The 25,412-nt window shown below is 38.0% G+C and overlaps 1 long non-coding RNA gene across 2 annotated transcripts; it reads left to right on the forward strand.

Annotated features, from left to right (window-relative positions):
- Positions 1 to 361: 361 nt before the first annotated feature.
- Positions 362 to 24,004, forward strand: LOC116217031 (uncharacterized). 2 transcript variants are annotated; one of them, XR_004160875.2, is made up of 6 exons: positions 362 to 1,931; positions 2,886 to 3,018; positions 5,664 to 5,820; positions 8,396 to 8,554; positions 21,591 to 21,777; positions 22,761 to 24,004. It is a non-coding gene; the product is annotated as an uncharacterized LOC116217031 (long non-coding RNA). The 2 variants fall into 2 exon arrangements; XR_014885544.1 differs by lacking the exon at positions 5,664 to 5,820.
- Positions 24,005 to 25,412: the final 1,408 nt, after the last annotated feature.

Genomic DNA, 25,412 nt, shown 5'->3' on the forward strand with positions numbered 1-25,412 from the left:
TGTAGGAGTATGAAAGTCTGGTCCAGGTGAGTTCCTCCAGATCTGTGGCTTTGTTTGCTGCTGGGAAGAGTAGGCCTTGGAGGATCTACCCTGTAACACAGAAAATACTCGAGTGCTACTTAAGTTTGACTGTCCAAACCTAGGGGTAGTCATGGATTAGATATGCTAGATGGGTGTACACCAGATGATGCAGCATGCTTCCAATTGCTTATTTGTGGATTGCTCTTATAACAAGATGATGTCCAAAGGCCTAACCAGAATTAGTCACTTTCTTCCAGCAGGGTCAATCACAGGCTTTTCTGATGTTTCAAAATTCTGTGTTTTCCCAATATTCAATAATGAATGAAAAGAAAATGGAACATCCTGCGCTGCATATACAAACTCTCAGATTAATTTGTTGCTATTCAATATTCTCCAATTCATTTTCTATTGAAACAAGCAGTGATGCTTTGGAAGCATGTTTTGTTATTTTTTTTATACCAGGCAGCTCTTGTTTCCTCTACAAGTTTTCATCTGATTCCTTTAATGAAATTCCTCTCACAATTGAGCTAATCTCTCCCTCAGCTCCTCCTTTTCTCATTTTCACTGCAAGCCTTTCCTTTCTGTTCGCTCTGCTGCTATCAGTCTGGAGAAAATGCTTTTAAGGGTTCTACCTATTCCACCTCTAACTTAAGAAAAGGAAATATTTTCATGCCACCTCTGCACACTGCAATTTTAAATGGATCTAATCAGTTCTGCCCTCTACCTTTTATAACTCGAAGCATTTTCAAATGAAAATTGAGATATCCCATTCTTCACCGATAGCCTAATCTCTCACTCTCTTTCCTTATAACATTTCAAGTCATAAAAAAAGTTTGCCTGACTTTCAGAACTTACCCACAGCACGAAAGCTTTTTGCAAGAGTTTTAATTGAAGCCAAACCTCTATTTAGGTTAACGTGTCCTATCTTTAACTTGAATACAATAATTCCTTTTTGTATTTAACCTTTGATCAGCTGCCTACCTTTGAACTCTTGGATAGCTACCCCATTTCTTGTATCCTTGTCCTATTTCTCCTCTCTCTTGCATAACTACACCTTATATCTTATGTGAAATAGCTTCTTTTTTTTTTTTTTTGTCCATAAGGATAGTTTTATTCACCTTGTTTATTCTTTAGTTTTTGAATATAACCACTGAAGATATCTTGGGTATAATACTAATGAATGGAGTAGACTAGAGTAGTTTGGTTGGAAGGGATCTACAAAGATCAAGTCTAACTGCCTGACCACTTCAGGGATAGGCTTGGGCCAACATACTCCGCGTGCTGTGGTCAGCTTGCCCAGAGCTTTCACTTGACCTCACTGACTAAATCAGAGGTCCAGTTGGCACTGCCTGTCAGCAAAGAGCAAAGTCTATTACTGGATTTACACCATTTCTCCGCTCAGAAAATCCATTCTGCATGGACAGAATGCAGGGAGAGCGGCCAAAGGGATCATTCTTTCCAGTGGGAGCAGAGGGATGAAACATCCCACTTCCTTCTGTGCTTTTAGGTTACTCCCTCTGGGTGACAGACACCGTTAAAGACGTTCCACTTTTCTGCTGGGACTCGGAAAACTCAAGATGACTAAATCAGCAATAAAAGCTAAAAAGGAAACGATGACAAACTGCTTATTGTGACTGGCACTTTTTTCAGCATTACACCTGCTTATGTCTGTCTTTTCTGCCTCCCTCTGATCCTGCAAACAATCTCTGGTGATGTAAGAGGGGGAAAAGTGACAACTGGGTTGTTCTGGGTTTCAGCAGGCTTTATATACAAATCTGAAGCGTGCTTCTGCTGGTGACAAGTGTCTGGATGACTGCTAATGCAAAAAGGGGCTGAACAGAAAAACAGCTCTTAAATTCTCAGACAGAGCAGCCAGAGTACTTTGACATGCAACCAGCTGTGTCACTAAGGTAGGTACCAATCCCAAATTACCTATCATTTATAGAGAGAGTCTGTTAATGAACTGTAAAAATTTTGTATCTAACAGGAAACATTCCTGCCAACATATCATCAAGTCTTCCCTTAGATACCCAATTTAATTATTACTCAAAAGAACATGTGGTTACGCAAATAATACAAGCAAAATATTATATTAACATAAAGCAAAAAAAAAAAAAAAAGCCAACCAAACATGTTAAAGTACAATTTCAGCATAGTCTGAAGAGTTTTTTTGCACAGCTTCACATTTATAACCTGCTAATTATCTCAGGTCTAAGTGCTTGCATTTAGTGATTTTTACTTTGATATAAGCTCAGGTAACAGAACCTTAATACCTTTTAGGATGAATTCAGAACAGAAATTCTGAATAAATTCACTATGCATTGACTAGTAATACCTGTCCCATCTTGCTCCAAGTTTCGAGCTACGTACTGCACTGATTGAAGCAATTTATAATGAGTGTGACAGTTTCAGGCTTGGTGCACTTATCAAGTTACTTTTTCTCTTTGGAAATGCCCTTTTTCATCATAAATCCCACTCTAGTTTTTTCACTATCATCTTCCATGTGGAGACTATTTCCTTACCTAGTATACATGTAAAAATAAATAGAACTCTGCCTATAAAATTGTTCAGGAATCCTTCCACAGAGAGAATGGTTTCTCAGAAGATCAGAGGGCAGAGCTGCACATAAGGACGACAGACCCAGAAAGATGAAATGGTGTGAAACAGAACTACTAACTGAGGTCTCAGTGTGTTTTATCATAGAACATCCTACAGACAAGGCTGAATGTTTTGATTCAAAAGGGACACTGAATGCAGCTGGAGATATCACCATTCTTTCTGCGTGTATCTCTCTTTTTCTGTATTTATGTGATTGTGTGTCAGCCTCTGAAACAATTCCAATGTGCTTTCCTTCATTTGTGCAGCAATAATGCAAGGAGACTTTAAAATTTCCAAAATTTGAAATAGAAACATGGAGAAAATGCCTTGCTCCTGGAACAACCCAATGCTGAGGTGACTACTGCCATAGGTTAACTGGATTTTTCCCTCTGCTGACTGGTAAGTTCACAAGTAAGCAATAACATTGATGGTGAGAGCTGGCATAGGCTGGGGGTGTTGGCCACCAATGGAAGTTTTGATGTTTTCTTCACTAGCAAAGCTCCTGACAGAGCTTGCTACATGCTCTTGTCATCTTAGCATCTTCTGCGTGGCAGCATCTAGCAAACAAAACAGAAAGAGATGTTTCTAATAAAAACAGAAATGAAATTATTTTTGAAACTAATGGATAGTAACAAGATGATCATTAATGAAAGGTCTTATTGAATGCTTGCTAAACGCACGCTAAATAATACTGCTGAGGAAATAGGGAGATAATTGGGAGTCTGGCACAGCAAAGTTGACTTAAATCCCTTTTTTGAGCATCCTTATGCTGGTTGTGTTTTGCTCAAGAGAAGAGCTCAGAGGCTTTTAGGTCATTGGGGCAACACCTCAAGTGCTTGCGCTCAGAGAAGAATTTTATAGCATGCCTTAAACATGAATCAAGTGTATTAACATTTCTGAGATGTGGCAGGTCTGGGTGACACAGTGGTAAGGAACACTGCCAACATACCTGAAGTTAAAGTGCATAGGAGCACAAGGAATGTCAGTCTGTAGTTAAAATCTGACCCAGTCATTTTTACACCTGAAGATATGCTTATAAACATGGTTTAGCCAGGCTCGTTCTAAACAGATATAATATATATAAATAGAACCACTCATAATATCTTATGAGAAGAATTTTGGGTCAGGTTTTTGCCTCTCATAATGCATTTTAATGCATTTCTTATCAAGCCTTGCATTACAGTCCTGGAGAGTTAATTCATGCTTTCCTTCTATTCAGTATTTCCTTGCAAGGGAAGAACAAAAGTTAGAATTATCCACCTACTGCTAGATAATTCCTTTGAGACTTTTATTTATTTATTACTAATAGATGTTAGTGAATATCTTTTCCAGCGAACCATAATGCATATTTATGAGAATACACATAAATATATGGGTGAAAAAGGAAATGATTTTTCCTTAAACAAAGGAAAGAAAATAAAAATGAGCTTTTCTTTTAATGACTGTGGACTGAAAATGTCAAAATTTGAAGTTATGCATTTCCAACATAGATTGTGTGAAAATTCCTTTACATATTGAGTAATGAATCATAATGTCCTGGTTGTGTGTTGGTTTTTTTGTTGTTGTTGTTGTTGTTAAATTGTGTGGAAACAAGGTCCCAGAGAGGAAGTATTTCCAACTGCTAGAAATGTGGATTGCATATTCATGTATAGCATATATCTTTACAAAAAGTGTCTATGATGTTAAATATTTACTCACAGAGACATCCATTTGCATATTCCAGAAAACTGATGGTGTCCACTGGGAAACATTTAGTTGCCAGACAAAAGATGCCATTTTCCTCTCTCTTCCTCTGCATATGTATAATGCAGATATTAAAAATAACTTATTGTAGTGTTACAAACAACACTATTTTCATATAACGGTGACTCTGTAAGAAGCTAACATGTTTAGAGATGGAGGATATTCGTTTTTATGGACATTTGTGCTTAGAATGGAACAGTTACCTATATGCCACGTAGTCCCATGGATAACTTTCCAGAGCCCTGCTTGGTTTTGTAGATGTATGGGTACATCCTAGATGTATGGCTACATTCCAAGTGTTTCCTTTGTCCTTTGGAGTTTGTTTTAAATTATTGAGGAATTTAATACCTCTGTTCCTCTGTAATACAAGGCTTAAAGTTGTATAGTCTCAATATTTTTGTAATTACCTTCAATAACAGTGACAAGTAATTCCTGCAGCTTGATATTTTATGATTTTTAAGTCATTTTCAATTTTTTGTATATAAAAAAAAAAATGAAATCCATTTGTTTCACTGTCGCGTAAAATAGAAAGTAGCAGCTATGCACTTATCACAAGATGTGCATGAGAGCATCATCCTCATGCTGAGATGCTCACTAGAGATAGCACTGCATATCTGCTGTAGAGGAAAATACTGCTCTTCCGTAGCAAATCTGCAGCAGTTCCCCAAACACGCAGCAGTCAAACAGACAAGAAAGGCTGTAAGCAGTGAGAAAATGCTGCTGAGAAACTTAAGTCCTTCAGTCCCTTTACAGCAAATACCTTGCTTTAATTCTTATTTACTTTATAGGTACCTTATAAATATTTAATTTAAACAGGATCCATGGAATAAAGTGAGCTTTTACTGCAAGATGAGCGAGCTGTTACTTGGTTTAACTTTCGAGTACAATTTAAGTTTTTACTGCTGTGCTACTAGAAGAGCAAAGAGACAGGGAAATATACAAAAGGAGAATGGTCAGCCAAATAAAGCCTCCCAAAATCTCGTTGCTCGGGATGGGAACATCACTGCATTGCACCCTGGTATCTGTTACTGGGAAAGGAGTTTTCTTCCTGAAGAAAAATAGGAAGACCAAGACAATTTTTTCTTTCTTTTTAATTTCAAGTCACACATTTTGGCAACAGGGGGGAAAAAAAAAAAAAAAAAAAAAAAGCATTATTGCTGAAACAAAAGAATTTCAACTTCCAAGTTGTCTTTTTTGTTGTCAACTTCAGAAGTTTCCAAAGCCTAACAGCGTTACTTCAAAAGCATTTGGTTTAAACCTACACTCAATAATGAAAGAACATCTTTTAATAATATTTTCAGGCTCATAAAACCCCCCAGCAAGCTCACGTTGCTGACGTGTTGACAAATGATGTACCCAGAAGGATCGGATCTGGTCACAGAAATGAAGATGATGGGAGAGTGCGCTTGGTCTTCAGCTAATTGACAACTTGGGAAAGAAACCCATCCCAAGAAATAGGTGACGGTATTACTGAAGTGAATAGGCTGTCAGAAAAATGCAGCCTGCTTTATTAATTTGAAATCAGCATTCATTTTGATCCACAGCGGGGCACAGATAGGACTTTTGGGGGCAGAAGAAATCTATCTGCAAGGCCTCACAGCACAATGTGCTGAGGAAACAATGAACTCGCTTCTGAAGGCCCATTAGGCAGCAGTGACAGAATGTGAAAAGGCAGCAATTCAAATATTTTTAGTGCTCTGCAGTCTCTTCCTTATTTAATAGCTTAGCTAGGCTGCATTTTGCAGAAAAGGATTAGAAATAACCTCAGGATGAGAAGCTGGGAGAATAATGTGTTACTCAGAATGACTCTGGTTTTGGGACAGCGTCGTTGGGCGCTGGAACTTTCACCAAGAGTTGGGTTTGGAGGAGAGTATTCAGAAATCCAGCGTTTTGTCAGCTATATTAGATCTAACCAAGCTGCATGGAACCACTTTCCCATCTCACTGAAGTGGAAATCATCTGTTCTGGATTGATCTGGTAGGGACTCAGCCCCTGGGCTCAGATCAATCCTGCAAGCACCACTCCATCACCTTGGATTCTCCCAGCAATGCCATCCAACAGCAGGACAGAGTGCTTCCCGATGGAATGGCCCACGTTAGATGCAAATCTACCACCACCCACTGAAACCCTTGCATGCTGGAAGTTGCTAGACCCTGCAAACACATTTATTGTTAGCAGCTTTCTTGTCAGAACATCTGCCGACTCTGAAAGTCCTCCCACTCCACCCATTTTTAAAAATAAAACGAAAGAGTTGGGACAAATGGGAAAGAATGTAACAAATTTGACATGCCAGAAGGTATTAGTGAAACAGGCAAAGTATTCTTACAAAACAGAAATGGGGGAAAAAATGAAAGAATATAGTAAAACGTCTTTAAAGTGCAAAGAGCAGAAAATGGGAGAATTTAACTTCACGCATGACCTAACAATTTTATGACCTCCTCCAAAGAAGTCAGTAAGCAGACTCCAAGGCATTCATCATCAGATCAAATCCACTTCTAACATTTAATTTAATTAAACATTGGGCTTTCAGAAACCTACTACAGAGATCTGTGGTGCAAATACGGAGAAGCTTGAAGAAGTGAAGAACAAAATGGCTTTTTATTTTCATTTCTTGATAATTGTGTTCAAACAAACAACAGAAATTGGTTTCATGCATTCAGATGTGTTGCCTGAGATGTCCTCAGTGCATAGTCCTCTGCTGCTGAACTGCAGCAGTTGTTTCCCTGTACAAGCCATGGACTGACTCCCCAAACAAGGCTATGCTATTAGCCCATGGTGAAGAGGCTAAGTGATGGCTGGAGGGAAGGGCATGGCAGAGACAAAGCTTTCCCCTGCACTGAATGAAAACCCTGTGCACTCAATGGCACGTTGGTTTGCATCCACGAGATGCATACAACACAGCACTCCTTCTCCGACAGACTTTTCCAAACAATTTCCTTCTCTCTCTCTGTCTCTTTAGGAATTTCTGACTTTTGGTATAATGGATTTTGCCACTGGTGAGGAAGGAGGAAAAGAAAATCTTTCTACCACAATTCTTTACTAGCTCCTGAACACTGGCTGAGCAGTGGCTGACTGTGAGATACATGCAGCTCTTTCTGATGATTATTTATTTATTTATTTATTAAACAGAAAAGGAAAAAAAAGCCACAGATAAGCCCACCAAACAACAGCAACCATCTGCAGTTTTCCCACTGTTACTCTTATGTGCACAAGTGAGGACCAGAACTTAGCCCCTGTAGCAAAATCCATCACACATCCCGGCTGTCCTCAGGCACTTTGAATACACATGGGTGAATATTGAGAAAACATCATTTGCTGTGCTGAGGATCTTCTGTCAGTTCCCTGCAAATCTTCCTGTAAATCTTGCAGAGAGGTTTCCTGGGTGGTTGCTGGTACTGAGGATTGAACAGCTTTTGTGGCTTATTGGTGGGGTGCAGCAGATGGTTTAAGCAGGCTAGAAAAGTGGTGAGCAAATTAGTAATATAAACCAATACTCAATCTCACAGAAGGATTGAACCTGCAGTTAGAAGCAGCATTAAGAGAAAAAACAGAGAGCTCAGAATGCACATTTACTTGTAGAAATGTGAGGTTATGTGATCAAGAGAGATGTGCAGGCTTACTGTGCTGACTCAGTGGTTTTGGTAGTAATAAATCCTATTGCCTTTCTGCTAAATATTGTAGGATTCTTTTTTTCCCCCTCACTATTGTGAAATCAGCAATTATTTGATATGCTTGCTGTGGAGCTCTTTAATCTTTTCCCTGTTAGAACTGCCAGGGTTCTTCTCCTGAAAAAGAGGTGACATCTGAAGAACACTGGGAATTTTATACGTTCCCAGTTCAACCATGAAACACCTCTGGGTTTTACACAGATATGAATTTTAGCTAAAATGATTAAAAACCAGATTAAAAAAGTTTGGAAATTCTTAAATAATGAAGAGAAAGGTATTGAAGAGAGGATTCTCCAGGGAAAATAAGCCTAGGGAGAAATCATCACTTCTTTACAAGTATATCTGAAATTTTATTTGTGTTACAGAGCTTATATGGACAAAATACGTCACCAAACCTCTTCATGAAGACACTCTGTGTTCCTGCAATGGTATCTTACCCCATTTGACAAACTGAGTCTGTGCTGACAGTTGAAATAACTGGTGAAAGGAGCAACATTTATTAATCTGATGGAGAAAATCCACAGGTGAGAAGTCCTTGACTTGCAAATACCCACACACCTGGTGATGGTACCTCCCAACAGGTATTTTATGCTTTAATTTTTCACATTTTTCTTTCTTCAAACTTTTAAAGAGGCAGCTATGCACAACTTTATCTTATAAACAAGTGTGCTTGTGCTTTTCTACTTGTATTCCTTGAATTTATCGCTAAAACCACTTCAATCTGTATCGAGAGAGCTTTTAAAAGCTCTGTCTGATCTGGTGACTTTTTCCCCACATTTCCATTTCTCTCTACCATCAAATAAAATCTTACATGAACCTATCACTGCTGAAAACAATAAAAAGCAAAATGCACCAGTGGAAACTTTAGTGTGAAGTTTCAAGTTAAAATCCACCCTTTTGCCTGTTAGAAATGCTACAAAATACACCTTGTTTGTGGGAAAGCTGACGTGTTCTTTCTGTGGTTGTAATCTCATTAGATTACAGATATACTGAGTAGGTATGTATGGCATCCCTACAGTGGCAGAAGCTACTTTCTTCTGCCTTCCAGCCCTTCTCTGAGCATATTCTGTCTTCCCCTTCTGCCTACAGATCATTCATTTTCCAACTGAACATGACATATGGAAAATCCAAGTTCACTATGTACAATATTTGCCATAGTAGTCACATGATTTACCACATTATTAAAAATGAGATAATTTCATACTGATTTCAGGGCATTTCCTCTGCAGGTTCAGCTATTATGCATTTTACTTCACGTTGCAGAGAATTTTGTTTGGTCTACTACAGAAATATTATCATCAAATATTAATAGTTTTTCCCTATTTGCAGTCAAAATATGCTAAACGTTTGACTGTTTTCCAACATCCTAATAAACTATTCTGAAAGGAAAAAATTATGATTATCTTATATGATGAAATAAGATTACACTCAGAAATGAAGTTCCATTTCTGAAGAGCACAATATAGTCTAAGTATTTAACACAGAAAAGCGAGGGCTTTCGATGTACAAATGCAATTTGTCAATCATTTTCTTTTTTTTTTTTTTAATACCAGAACACTTCAGATATTCTTGTACCTTCCTCAATTCAAAATCCACTTGAACTTCTGTAGGAGGCAATTAACAATAATGAAAGCTAACTTCAGTTTGGAGTACATTGTTTTTAAATGCCACCCACAGAATTTCATGTAGATCTTGAATACTTGGGGTAAAGAAAGACTCATGTTTGAAAGAGGAGATGGACAGTACATCCAGTATCAAGAACTTTAATTTGCATTCACTGCAAATTCGTAAGCTTGCTTTTACACAAGAAACCAGGATTGGCTTTCAGAAAATGAAGACATGGAATATACAGTCATTTTATTTACAAAGACTACAGCATGGATGAGAAGGAACGCAATCTCCAGAATCACCTCGAATTCTGGAGCTCTACATTTCACCTCAATTCCATGGCCTCTTTTATTTTTTAATTGGATACATCTAAAGACAACAAACACAAGACCAAACACCTTTAATTTGCAGTGTGGCCTAAGTTTAAATGGACCCAATTCCTCATAAATATACAAGCATCTTGCTTTCCCAAATGCTTCTACTCAAAAGCTGACTCAAGGAAAAAGGCAAAGATTGTGTTAAAATGAAGACAATTTTTGTAAAATATTTTAAATTCCCAAATCTTTAGGAATTGTGATCACCGATGTTATTACTTCACCATTTTGAAAGAAGTAGATAGCTACATAATATGAAGAATTACCACTAACAAAGGATGTGGTGCAGCACATTTGAAGTTCTTGCCAACTGCTAAAGTAATAATTAAAGTATGAAGAAGAGAATACAGTGAATATAGTGGTTTGCTTTGAGTCTTAAATAGATAATGAACTAAATCTAGCATTTAAAGCTACATGAATCACAGGCTTAGTATGCTAGTAGAACGAACAGATGACCAAATCGAGTCTCTTTTACTCCCAGCATTGGTTTCAGTGGGTGACATTCCACATATGATTAATAGCACTACTCCTGTTAATTAAAAGCAAATTTTGGACCCTGATAGCCACATACAAACCAGAACAGTATTGTTGTCCTTCACATGGTTGAAGGGGCAGGGCAGCCAGGCCCAAATGAGCCACCCTCCCATATAACATGCAGGCCCAGCCTGGTGCTCAGCAGGACAGGAAGGTGCTCCCAGAATACTCCCAGAGGCACAGTGAGGGTGAATGCTCATCTGAGCTGGTAACCAAGGCAGAAATGTAACAACCTCATACCTTACTGCTGTGCTTCTAGCCACAGATTGACAATCCTCTTGACATAACTTAATTACAGCCAAGAGGACATTATGCCATAGCATAAGCAAGATATTATGAGAATGTTGTGTCTTTGCTGGTGGCGTTATCTGAGTCACTTTTTATGGGATTAATATTGTTTAAGTAAGCTGAAGAGAATTTCACTGCGCCAGGTAGAATAGCAACAGAACAACAGGTCCAGAGGGTGAACAATGCTGTTAGAGGCAATGGCGGATAATTATGAAACATAATTATACTTTGAGTTTCTCAGGGAAGAGAATAAGACTTGATAAACATTTCAGCGTGTTCTTGCCATTAGGAAAAAAGAACATCTCAAGGAATTAAAAACCACATGGCAGCAGTTTTTTCAGTAGGAGTTTGCAATGCTGAATCCTTGGATTAGATGGGTCGTTTAAATATGTGAAAAGATTATTTAATTCATGTACCCAGTACCTGTACAAATAAAAGCAAGAAGAAGCATGATATTGTATGTGTGCATATACGTATATGCTGTTAATTTTGGACTTAGAATATTTTTATACAACTCCATTATTTGGATAATATACTTTGGATTCCAAAAAATTGGGACTCTGTAATATTGCTGCAAGATGTGGCCTCAGCTGAACTAACACCGTGCTATTTGGAGTCACTTATGCAAAACTGTCATTCTACCTTATGTTTATCCAATTTAGGACAGGTATTATGGGGCCAGAAATGTGTGTTGGCTACAGAAACAGATGTGCTACAAAATGGGAAAATCTGTAGCTGCTTTAACTGGGATCCCTTGCGTTTTGTCAGTTCAGATCAAGGCTTTCATGCATAGCTATGCTTGGTTTTTAATGAATATTTTTAAAAATTATTTTGCATATATAGAAAAAGATCCAGCAGATCAAAATCTTTTACAATCAGTGACAAAAATTAACAATACATTTTGTATTGGCTAAGAGGGAGAAGAAGATACATCGGCGTGTATATTTTTGTCTTTAGGTGTCCCCCTTAACAATAAAATAAGCTGTCAAAATGTCAAGATGTGTTGACTTCACAACAAGCAAGAAAACAAGAAACCTTGTGAAATAGCATGAGAATAGAAATGCTGTAAGAGAAAACTTTGCTTTACTGTACATTTTTCAACATTTACTTAGATCACGTATCTAAAAATAAGAATGTCTGCCTTTCCCATTAAATTAGTCTCAGCCAGACTATGTTGTCAAATACATACGTTATATAAAACCTAAAGAAAAGGGTATTAAAAATAGAAGAAAGAAAATAAAAAAATGGAAAGCACACGAGTATCTTGCTTTGAAAAAAGAGATTTGCTTTCATATACATAAATACAAATGATTCTTTTATCCTGACATGTATATCTTTATTTAGAGGTGTATGTACAGGAATTTCCAAAACTACAGAGGATCTGTCAGAAGAGTTTGTGATATATGTCTGAGTACTCTACGCAGCAATTTCTTCTGCAGAACAATGTGAAAGCTTGCTTAGAGCGATACACCCATACCTTTGTTTTTAACATTAAAGAAAACCAACACAATAAATTCGGCACAATCATTTGCTCAAACAGACCACCTAAATGTGCATATTTACTACTGGCCTGTCTAAGAATGTATCTGTTGAAAAATGCAGATTCAGGCCAACTGAACTATTTGTATATAATTCAAAAGATTGGCTCCTCTCAGGAAAAAAGTTTTAGGAGACATCAAAGCGTTTTATTTTGTTTCAACATTTCAAAGCAAATTTGTTTCTATTTTTTACTTCCCCACTGCTTCATTTCAAAGTACTTCTTTTTAAAGAGTAAAACATAAAGACATTTTTAAGATTTTTGTTTTGTTAGAAAAGCTAATGAAAATAGTTTAGATGAACATGAAGCCAGCCACTAGCTGTCTGGGGTGGTTTGGGCTCACCTAGCAACACAAGTATCTGTTGAGCTTATCGCTTCGTAACTTCAAATTAAAGGGGACTTTAGAAGAAACTATATCCCACCTCTTGATAAGTAAAATTCCATCAGATGTCTCATCATATAATGTGCATGGAGGAGGTCTGTACTTATACAAAAATGTTAAAAAGTTGATCTCCATTCCTCAAAGTATAGAGTTTCATTGTCCTTATATTTGAAGAGTTGATATCAAATATTTCAAGTCAACTCCATGCAAACAATTGTCTGATGTCATATGGTTAAATGTTTCCTCTGAGATGTTAGGGTCAGCAAGATCTGCTGCATTTTTATGGAAAGTTCCATAAAGCTCACTAGGAAAAGTAATACTACAAAAGGAAAGGAAGAAACAAAAGTAATAAAAGTGAAGTTCTCAGTAGCGTTTACATTAAGACTGCCTACCAAACTGAGCTCTTTGGGAAGGGCTTGCTTCCACACTAAGTTCTCAAGGCAACAATAATAAATCCTGTAAGAGATCATAACTGGATTTCCATGGCAGAACCTTCACATTCTAATATTACCCTCATTCAATTTCTCAAGTCGGTGGTACATATTTCTCGGAGGGTCTCACAAAGACCATTTTTCTTATGTGCTTTGGGACTCATCAGTGGATAGGAAGAGTGCTGGTAACAGATGGCATGTTTGCTGCACTGTAATATCAGAAGAAGGCTTGTGCTGGTTTTCTTCTGCAATTTGTTTAATTTTACAGGTCTGTGGTATGCAAAATTAAATAAAACCTTTTCTTCCCTCTGCCTAATGCATAGCTATGATTTATGTTCTAAATAACCCCCTAAACTATTCAAAGACTCAATTACAGGAAAATCTGTTCAAATGCATAACAAATGACACCCTTAGTTCCAAATAGTAAATAATTTGAACAGAAAATCTGTGAAAAATAGGAATTGCTTTATTGTTATCCTAGAAGTTGCAAAAGAAGCTTCTGGTTCAACAAAAGATGACATTTTCTGTGTTGAGAATAGGCCTGTCCGTTCAATGGAATGATTCTTTTCTCTTTCTTACAGTTACTTACATAGAGTTAGGTGAAGGAAATCATTAAGTAATAGAGAACTAATTGCTGACTCATTGCAGTTGTGTGTTTGAGCCCAAGAGAGGCAAAGAACTCAGCAAGCTGCCAGGCTCCAGCTGCCCCATTGCGTCCCAGCTCCCAGATGGGGCAGGCAGAAATGTGGCCTTCAGAACTCAGAGTTTTTCACTTTTCGATACCCACCCAGAAAAGCTGTTGATTCAGGTTTTCTTTTCTCAAGCAAAACTCAAGCCCCTCAACTTTTAAACTTCTCTCAAAGATACATACTGATACTATAAGTCATCCAGAATTCTATTTGGATTTAGGAAATGAATTTTGCCTGGCCTGCGCTCAAATCCTGGCAATCCACACTAGGCTTACGGAGCATCTGCTCTGTGGAAAGTACGTCTTATTCTTACCACATAACTTATTCATCTTGCAAGGAAACCTGGAAGGAAACAGAAAACAGAAATGGTTCAATCGAAATCTCTTTACAGCCACAACTCATTCCTACAATTAAAAAAAAAATAAGATTCTGATAATAACCATGTTCATGATGGAAATTGCTTTCCTGTTTATTGAACTCTTTATATATCAGAGACGTCGAGAGTCGTATTATGTTAGCATACAGATGTACGTATTTGCAAAGGAAATGGCAAATTCCTAATCAAGATTCACCTGCTGCCAGACTCAACGTAAGAATATACTAGTGACTGTCAACAAAATGTCAAATGAAATTATGCAATGTGCAAAGGAAGTGTAGGAAAAGATCATTTGGGAGACGTTTCTAATCATCTTAAATACACATAGCAACACTAAAAGCCTGAATTTCAAAGGCGTGGAGGTACCTAATGAGGTTTTTGAAAATGACTTTTCAGCACTGCCGAAACATCGCAGGAAGAGCCTCACTGCACCTACGCACCTTAGAAATTATCGTTTCATGTTTCTATCTTCAAATCTAAAAATACCCCTTCAAAGGTGCAGAATGAACCAGGCAGGCTCCACGTGCAAAATGTTGTCTCCACATACCGGAGAGACTGAAGGAGGGTTTGAAGGAGATGTCCTTTGACTTCAGTGTGCTTCAGACCTGGCCCAATAAGGAGTAGAACTGGAATTTGAACAAATCCATCCCAAATCCTGGATTTTGGTGTACTTTAAAACAAGCCAAGCCTTACCGAGCAAGCCCAAGAATATTAACTGATAAGCGTGGAGGACTGAGGCTTAGCCCAAATCGGGGAGCTAAGCTGTTGACAGCACAGTTATACTTGCAATTTCAAATGACTTAATTTCTTTTTCCTTTATAATTTGCTGTTCCCTTCTTGATTTAAAACAGGGAAATATATTAAAGATGAGGAGTAAACACTGCATTTGAAAAATACAATAAAAATCCATTTGCCATTTGCCATTCCCCCCTGCAAAAGCAAATGATTTGCATAGCGATGCCCAGGCCTTCCTTTTCCTCCCCACGGGCAGGCTCTGAGATTCAGAAACACAAAGAGTAGAATACAAATCACTTTCTGCTTCCATGACATTCCATGATTTCAGTTGAGAGCAATTTACTTAAGATATATTTCTCCAGCTGGGAATACACAGCACCAGTTCTCCTTATTGTCCTGCACATTTCACCCACTACACCATTAGTTTCCTCTGGGAACAGAAGTAAATAGCACAATTTGTCCTCACAGAAGACTGGCTGTTTTGGAAATGTGAAGAAGCTCATGGCAAATGGGTAGAATGTTAGAAGTAAATAAGAAAAATGGGGCAGCAGAAATAAATCTTTTATGATGACTTCTCTCATTCATTTAAAAGGGAAAAGTCTTTGCTGTGTTTTGCCAGAGTGAAGACAGAGCAAAGTTGTAAGTTCCAGAGAAGATATCTTCAGTTTATGGGCAATTTTCTACATAAGCTTAAAATATAAAGTTGAAAGAAAAATGTGAAAATAGAGGCTTGCAAAACCAGCCAGCAATTTAAGAAAATTACATCAGCAAGCAGTGACGTGTGCTACAGACACTCTAAAAAATAAACTGCTTTAAACGTGTAAGTAAACAAATGAAAACATTAAATCTTATTTCATACTTTTCAGAAAGCTACCGTGGGAATTGAAATGTGCGTATTGTACCTCATCTTACAAAAATGTCTAGCTCCATTCCCACTTCAGATGTTTCTGATTTGCCAATCCTTCATTTCCAGGTGTGGATTCATGCTTTGCCTGGCCTTGCACTCTGCAGTTTAAGTCTTTTTAGGTGCTCAAGAGAGTTGGTTGGAAATGTTAAATCTCTCTTTTGGTGCTTCTCAAACAATCAGGAAAACTCAGCATAAGTGCAGCTGACAAATCTGTCCCTGTCAGTTTTGGTTGGGAATTTCCTGAGCAAATGTAAAAGCCAAATATCTCAGTTAGCTGTTTGTTTTTCCTGCATTTTTAGATGATACAGAGTTCTTCCACCATGACTGCTTCAAACAATCAGAGCAATGCAAAAAGCAGATTCATTAATCCACCCAAGAGAAAAGGAAGCATTAGGCAGATACAAATTGGTTGGAAACACTGATTTCTTAACGATTTTTGCTGATGCCAGGTAGAAGATGGTTCAGTTTCACCCAGGGTACCAGTATGTCTCACCCAGTCACAGCTCAACCTTCTGTCCCAGTGCAGGAGTCAAGTGCTTTCCCTGCTCCCACCTGTCCCCTGCCACACCTCCTGCCCCTGAATATCTCATCCAAAAACCTCTTTTCCTTCATTTTTCTCCTAATCTATTGGGTTAGAGGAACAAAAAGAAGCTTTCACAACCGTGCGTCTGCAGAAGGTAGTCCCTCTGAAATGCTCTATTTCAATTACTAAATTCCCCGAGTTCACTGAATAATTTCTAATTTGTTAGACCATATACACAGTGATTTTACCTCCCAAACAGAATGTTGTTTCCCAGCCTGACAAACTGATGGATCATTCTTGTTATCTGCCTCAGAGCTTCCTCATTGAATTCTGAAGAGAAGTTATAGGGGGAAATAAATTCAGAAGATGAAGTGGTTGAAATTAGAAACCTTGAGATTTAAGGCTAAATTACAACATTTCGCCTTTCTCTCTAACTCCAGACCAGGGGGGATGTGAGCATTAGGCAGGTTCTAAAGTGCCATGGGGCTCATGTCACATAGTGGTATTGAAGGTAAATGAAAAATCAGCAATTTCAACTTTCAAAACATTTAACCCTCATGCTAAATGCCCTACAACTATGCTCCTTTTATATGCAGGCACAAACAGACTTTTAGCATAGGGGTGCAACATGCCTGGCTACGTGTTGGTGAGAGAGAACCCACCAGGATATACAAAACTCAAAGCTGATATCGTGTATGCATGGAGGGGACAAGGGGAAGGTATTAATTATGAGATACTACTGCTTAGATTCCCTCTGAATGTGGACACTGTAGTGGAAATGCTAAGCCAGGGCTTGAAACAGTGATGGAGCACCTGGTAGGAAGCCAGGGACAACTCAGGGAAGCTCAGGTGCATGCAATGCAATGTACCTGAGTGACTGGAAGGGGTGGAGCCAGGATGCATTCCTTCCCAGACCTCATTGAAGGGTTGACAGTGGAGGCAAGGGTATTTTTTTTTTTTGGAGATCTTCATGTGCATGAGGACTTGTGAAGGTAAGTTGCTTCTTTCTTTTATTTTTTCACCTGCTTCTGTTGTATTTGAGTAAATCCTTGTTTGCTGTGGCCTGAGACCGTGCTGCTCTGCTGTCATTGTTGCGTTTTTCATCATGTTACAGACACATCCAGGAATTTGGTCTGTAAACTATAATGGTTATTCAATTCTTTTTTTGTTTAAGTGGGTACCTGGTGTGCATTCTGTTAAACCTTTTGTCTGTAATCACGTCACCTGTCTCTTGGGTGTGTTTTCTTGTGGCTGTCTCTGTAGGGAGCACACTTCTATGTGTATAACAATGGCTATCATGGGAAAAGAAATGTCACATCAGAACCACAGCTTTCTGAGGGGTCTTGCAACACAGCCTTGGAATTAGTATACCTTGACAAGCTCTTAGAGTCCTGTAGGAGTACAATTGTAGATATTTCCCTATTTGTGCCAACGAATAGAGTGGAGAACCCCTCTAAAACAAATGTTTCTCTACCAAACCATAAGCATTGAGGAGAGGATGTATCAGATTGCTGCAAGATAAACTAAGCTTCACAGCATTTCTTTTATGTTATTAATAAAAATTCTGCCCACGCAGGATGCTGGTAGTATTTTACATTAACCTACAGTGCTTAGATCTGACAAACCTGGCAAGCTCAAAAACAGGTGCATGTAATCTATAATCTCCTCCCTGGATATATGTTTTTGTCAGGATATTGTGGCTTCCAAGGCAGAAGCTGTATAGCTAAACTGGAATTGATTTTATTCAGGACTTATATTCACTAATAAATACTGCAAACAGTTTAATATAAATGTCAGCTAGGGAGAGGATTTCATCTTAGCAATATTCAGAGGTTAGGACAACATGTCACCAGAGATACTTTGTTAATGGATATATACTTTGCACTCTGCACAATGGCTGCATAAATTATAAGAATTATGAAAAGCAACTCTAACAAATTGAAAAGTATTTCAGAAGGTGTTTATAGAAAGCATTAAATTTATCTGAGATATTCAGCAAAGGGAAGGATGCTGTTGGAGTGGAAAGACCACTAAGTTGTCGAAAACAGCTATTTTAAAATTGCAGCCAACATTTGGATCTTGAAAAGCCCCCACTGCAGTGAGTTTCTGCCTCAATCACTAATTTTCATGTCTGAAATCAACCTTGCATGGTTCATTCTCATGAATATGAGAAAAATCAACACCAAAAAAAGGAATGGTTTCTTTGTAAGTTCACCTAGTGATTAATAGGAGTGGGTTGTTAGAGTTAGGGCAGTACAGTTAGGTTGTGGTTGGACTTGATAATTTTTAAGGTCTTTTCCAACCCGAGCAATTGTATGATTAATACTACTTAACTTCAGTGGTACAGTAGGACATGTCTGACCTGTACTATTGAAAGAAATGATGAGCAAATGTAACTCTTTCTTAATTAGGTCTCTTTGCCATGCAGAAAAGTGAATGGTAACTTGAAGAAATAGTAGTCAGCCAAATCACAGAGCAGTAGAATAATCAGATTCTTACACCCTGAACATTGTGAACTGTAAGAAACGTGCATTCACGTCTCAAACTTCTTTTTGATAGAGTTTTTAATGAGAATGGAAAAAGAGAAAGTAATCTGTCCCGACAACAAAAATTGCAATGAGAATATTCTCCTCCACTCTAAAATCTCCTCAGTGAGGGGGAATATGCTTCTGTCTCAGGTCCGTGAAGTATGCAGCTCGTGCAGCAAATTACACTTCTCAAGAAATTCACACGATCGATCATTCTGCCGGTCAGCTCTCCATCAGGAAAACGACTGTGCTGAATCATCAAATCACCTGGCCTTCCTGTAAGCTGCCCTGCCATGACTTCTGCTTCCCATTTGGTTTATAAAACACATAGCTGCGTTCTCCAGTGGGTAAGGAGTAATTAGGAAACAAGCATGAACAATCACAAATAAAAGCTAGGCAAGCCTATCTAAACTACGAGATTTTAAATCCACCATGAAAAGCACATCCATTAGCAAAACCATCTCTTTTCATTTTTTTTTCTCTGTAACATTCCAAAAACCAGCCTGCTCTTGGACAAAGATGCTTGGAGTTTACTGTTCTATCCATCCCCTTGAAGCTGTAGGGATGTCCTGGCTGTTCCAGGCTGTGCTAGGACACTGCCACCATCCCACTGTCACTCACCTCAATGGGATCTTTTCAACCTCCTTGCCCAGATCTCAGTGAACTCCATTAAGGAATTCTCTGTTCCCAGAGAGCATTTCTATACTTAATGAACCCTGTCAGAAACGTGTCTAATTATTTTAATTCCACACAAGCAGCATTTTTTAAGCTTTCTAGTTTTTTTGCTTTCAAGTTTTCTTGCTCATGTGCCTAAAATATGCCTGGGAGATAAGTGAGTGTGAAAGCATCATGTTCTGTTCCTGGCTTCTCTACTGCATATTTCATCAAGGATGTAAAAACAAGTTCAAATTTCCTTAAAGACTAAAAAATACACTTTTTTTTTTTTTTTTTCCTTACTACAGCACCAACCATTATTAGTTTTTGATAAGCAGCAGGTGATTAACATGCATTGCTTCCAAGTGGTTACATTTGAGGTTATCTTCATACTGACACCATTGTTACCACTGCACATGGATATAACAAGTCCTCCTTTCTATGTTTGAAAAAAGAATGATGGTGCCATGGTGTTTTACAGTTGCAGTTCCTCTTTCTCTTCCTGTCTTTCTACATCAAGCTCCATAGGAAGCAATCATTTCTATGCAAATGTTGTGTAATAGAAATATAACTTCTCCATAACCTGCCTTTCCTTGGGGAGATCAATCTGCTGTCTGTTTCCAAGCAGAGCACTAAGCTGCAAAATTTTATGCTATTAGTGGCCTTCTGCATCATTTACGTTCTCATGTATCGCTTCTGATTTGTGCACGCTATTAATTTTGGAGGAGCAATAATAATCTTGTTTATGCAGAAACTGAGACTTTTCAGATTCAATAATCTGAGGTAGCTGGTGCTAACACTACAGAGACCACATCCGCCATGCCATCTTGTCATATGATCTCTTGAAATACTCTGAAAAATATGTTTAAAAGAGATGACCGCTAGGTGGGAGATAGTAGGAACAGTTAATTGCAAAGTGCTCCCTATTTCCGGATCTCTCTGTGGGACGTCAAGGCTACAGCACACAGTGACCATTTGGGGCTAAAGCATGAGAAAGTGGTGAGCATTGTGAGAGATCGCTGTGCATTCTCTTGAGCAGGAAAAGTTTGGATTGAGCAAATACTCTGCTCCTTCTGCACTGCAAGTGATAGGAGGCTGGGGCTACCAGGGCCAGATCTCTCTGTAGTGACCATGGTATGCAGGGAGCTCTGTCTGAGGATGGCAGTACCGCCACTGGGATCTGGTATACTACCCTTCCGTATTTGTGCCCAGTTACCTTGGGCAATGTGAAGCCTTTCTGTGTATTATAATGTTCAGAACAAGTGTATCCATAGCTATTTCCAGTAAGCCTGCATTATTTGCTTTTAAAACATTTTACAGTAATAATGTAGATTTGATCTTCCTGATCTTAAAACGTTACCTCATCAAAAATGCCCCTAAGAGCTTTGCCTCTTTTTACATCAATTGTGTGTAAAGTTTCTTGATTGCCTTTCATGTGCATGGACCTGGAAGTAGCCTTTTCTGCAGCTGCTACATACCAGCACAAAGCAGGTACCTGAGTGCATTGGAGGAACGGCCCTTCAGGTGATAATTTAATCATCAGGAGTGACCAAAAATTGCACAAAGCTATTGTAATTCAGAGGAAACAACTTCTGCAGCAGGAGAGTTTTCATGCAAGTAGCCATGGCTCCACAATGAGCTTTGAAGGGTGAGAGGAGCGGAAGCGTGGGGTAGTAATGGACCTTCTGCCTAGCAAAGGACAATCCAGAGAGAAATTGAGGCTGTGAAAGCTAGTTCACAGCATAATTAATGAACTATCTAAATGAAATAATTTCTAGCTCACTTCCTGATATAGAAAATGGTTTTGAACACAGAATATTACATTTCCCTTAATGATGCCTTTAATGGCCAGAAGCTACAGCTTTTGCTAGATGCACACTTTCCAAATGAGACCCAATTTGTATTCATACCAAACTGATAAAAACAGGAGTATTTATGTTCAGGATTATCGTAGTACCTTCAGCAAGCCAACATGTTTTTGCCTTTGTTTCTAGTGGCAGAATCCAGCCTCCTGAATACACCTGTCCTTCTATCAGCAGTTATGGATCTAACCCTTATGACCACCAGCACTGCTCCTGCCTCAATTCTCAACCAAAAAAAAAAATTACGAGTTGTTCTTCCCCATTTAACGTGGCTGTTTGGAGAGAAAGTACAAGAGAAGTCTTGAAATCTTGCAAACAGGTAGGTACAGGTGTTGTGTCAGATTAAATATAGTCATGAAAGTAGAGACCACGGCAGATTCTGAGCATCAAGCTTTTTTACAATTCAAGTACCTTTGCGACAGGAAGACATGATGAACTGTTAGCTAAGAATAAAGTAATTAAATGCTTCATCTCTTCAGAAAATTTAAACAACTGAACAAAATCTGCCTGAAACATAAAATTTCTTTCAAACAAGTGTTGCCAAAGGTAATTGCATGGAGATTCCTATTTTTCATATTTTTAGTGTGAAAAATGATTAACTGCACACACACAAAAATAGTTAAAAAACAAACAAACAAAAAAAAACAATGCTTGTTTTTCACCTGGACTTGCTCATCTCTCATCCTTGGGGATGTTCATGAAACCAAATGCATCGCTTCTGGTTCATGAAGCCTTTTAGCCTCTCCCAGCAGGCAAATCCTTCCATTAATAACATGCTTCTATCTCTAACAAAAGGTTATTATATTTTCCAAAGACAAAACAAAGACGAAAGAAATCAATGCAAAAAAAGTAAAGAGAAGGAATCCCTCCAATAATCAAATAGAAATAAAGCAAAACAATGCAGGAGTCAGCAAGTGGGAGCCAAATCTCCATCCCGTTGTGGTTTCTTGGTTCTGCAAGTGCCCCTAGGTTCTTACATTTTGTCGTTACTGTTCTGTTTCGGATTTCCTTTTGCTTCTCAATGTATTTACATGCCAAAATAAGACTTAGGCTGCTAAATCTGCATGTTCTTCAGTCAATGTGGATATACTGTTTTCTTGCTGCTGACTTACCAGAGACTTGTTTTAAGGAGAGCTGTGATCACTGTTGGGGCTGCAGTTGGATGTACTCCCTTTTTCAAATTGGGAAGAATTGAGCCCTGATCCATTTGTGTTAGAAATGGCTGGAAGTGTGCTTTTATAACCTTGTGGGGATTTAAATACATTAGCCTAATTAAAATTGTTGTTTTATTTGTTTTGGTAGGCACTCCCTTTCATCTGCATGATAATGATTTTGCCTCATGACTTCAAGAAGTGTCTGTGGGTGGAAACAGTGAGTGATATATTCATATAATGAGGCTCTAAATGACTACAAAAGACTTTACATCGCTGTGAATCATCCATCTGCAGTGCTGCATTATTCAGAAATTAATGCAACCCTATAAATGAATAATGATTTAAATGTACTTTTAAAAATTGTTAATGCTCCAGCATTTTTTCCTTCTCTACATAATCAGAAAATTGATTATGACTATGACTAGACCTATGTTCTTCATTTAAGTTATGTAATGGTAATGTAAAAAAATGTCCTGTGACAACAATGAGAATAGAAAGAGTTCTGGGAGACTAGCACTTGGTTTATAATTTTCAGAATTCCTTAACTAAATTCAGTTGAATTCAGAGGGTATTAGCACCAAAAATCCTCCTAAAAGTCTGTAGGTTCTAAAGAAAATTGAGTTATTTCTGAAGTTAATGAAAATGATCCAAAATATGAGAATGTATGTCAAATATCTCCGAATAATATATCCATGGAAAAGTTTCTGCTTGCTTATTTGTTTTTTTTTTTTTCCTGTTATCTTTTTTATAAACCAAGTGATGAACAGAATCATAAAAAAGGAGCCACATGAGAAGCCGAAGTAACATGAACTAATTTCATAAGCGTTAGTTTGAGGATGATGTCTCACATAGATTACGTGATAAACAAAACAGGGTGAGTGCAACCAGAGCCTTTATAACAGTGGGATCTATAAAAGTCCCACGTCTCTGCACGGATTTTTAATTTTATAAAGCTAATAGCATTATCTCTTTGTTAAATTGAGACAAGATTGGTAAAGAGATTCCAAAGACAGGGAGTTACCAAATGAGTAAATTGAGACAAAAAGATGGAGCTCACTGTCATATACACCTTCAGAAACCAGGATGAAGGCAATGTGAAGTTACAACATTGCCCACCGTGTCCAGAAAGGATGTTAGGGCACAGTAACTCAACTCGGCTCCCCATCCTAGCCCTGCAAAGCTAATTCTGTTACAATAACTGCAAATGTACAATAACTGCAAATGTACTGGGGTTTTTAGGAGGGTGTGACCAAGAGCAGAACTGGGTATATTCATTTATACAAACACCAAGAAAACAACATGTGAGCAGTGTCCTTGGGCACATGTTTTAAACCATGTATTATATAAACTATAAAATGCTTTTCTGGTCAAGTCATAAAACCAATTTTTAAGAAGAAGACGGAAGGAAAGAATTTGTTTTCTTTGCAATAAAACAAGTGTTATCTACTAATTCATTTCACTAAGATTGTTGAACAAAGTTTCTTTCCTGTGCATAAATGAAAGTATGAAGGACGGACAGATGTTCAGTGTTTTCAATGAAACTGGATACTTAAAAGAATATTTGGCCGCAGAAGAAGGGTTCAATAAAGCCATCTTCCGATAGCATTGTTTTATATCCTTTAAGTCCCTACTAAATTACTGTAAATTATTGATGCTGTAAAGTGCACGAACCCTGCTAAGGCTACAGTCATTGAAGTCCCCTCTATTAAAATTGCTGCCACATGAGCAGCAGAATTGAATTTGTATCGAAGATATCCTAAAATATTGCTACCAGCCTATCAGGCTACTACAACTTCCAATTTCTTAGAGTTTGATGAACTCTCTAGTATATACTTTTGTTATTATCTAATTCTACCGATAAACTGTGATCCCAACATTTTTCTCCACAGATGATTTACTAGGCTGAAAACAATATTGCCTGTCCTAATTCATTCTAGCCAGTGAATCTTTATCAAAGGAATTCATGAACGCTGGGACTGTGCTGTTAGCTCAGCCTTTCCTACAAGACCACCCTGAAATGCAAATCATTTTCAGAGGAACACAAAGGGCTCTGCCCAACGTTCGCAATTCACCCACTCTTTCAGTTATGATGTCACACAGATAACACCGCAGACAAGCCTTTGACAATATTCAGACACAAAAAATGTGTCTGAATGTGTTAGCTGCAAAGGAATATTCCTATTTCTGCAACTTGTTTACTTGTATGGAGTCAAACAGAATTTCTCAAGATTATTTTCCAAGATTATATGTTTTTCATAGGTGGTAGAGATGCTAGAATTTCAGTTTCCTTATAGATTTTAAGGAAGATATGTCTGTGAATCTGTTAAGAATTTTTTCCCCTTTCGAGATGGAAAACGTTAAATCTCAGTGTTAAATATCAGCCAGCTACTGAAAAACAAGATTCTCATATGGGATGAGATTTTCAGTGTTTCCTCTCAGCTGACAGAATATTTATACTAACAAAATCAGAACCGTGACCATTTTTTAATCAATTCTATTTTCTTTTTATACTTTTTTCAAACATCACTTTATCTATTTTTTAATTACAAGTAGTGGTTTCTGAACTGAGCTGGGAAAGTGGCTGTTCTTGTGGGCATAAACAATGAGCCCAACTCATTCATTGCTTGCTAGGCACACACACTGATGGAACACAACTGGTCCATCTTGTACTGCCCCGATCTTCATCATTAAAGCTAGTAACTTCAAAATAATTTCATATTGCTTGTTTTAAAGAATTCCAAGTCCCAGCTCTCAAAATCTGATCTCAAAAGGTCTAGAAAATGCTTTATCTCAAACTTAT

This window comes from Meleagris gallopavo, chromosome 11 (assembly GCF_905368555.1).
Source record: "Meleagris gallopavo chromosome 11, MGAL_WU_HG_1.1, whole genome shotgun sequence".
Classification (NCBI taxonomy): domain Eukaryota; kingdom Metazoa; phylum Chordata; class Aves; order Galliformes; family Phasianidae; genus Meleagris; species Meleagris gallopavo.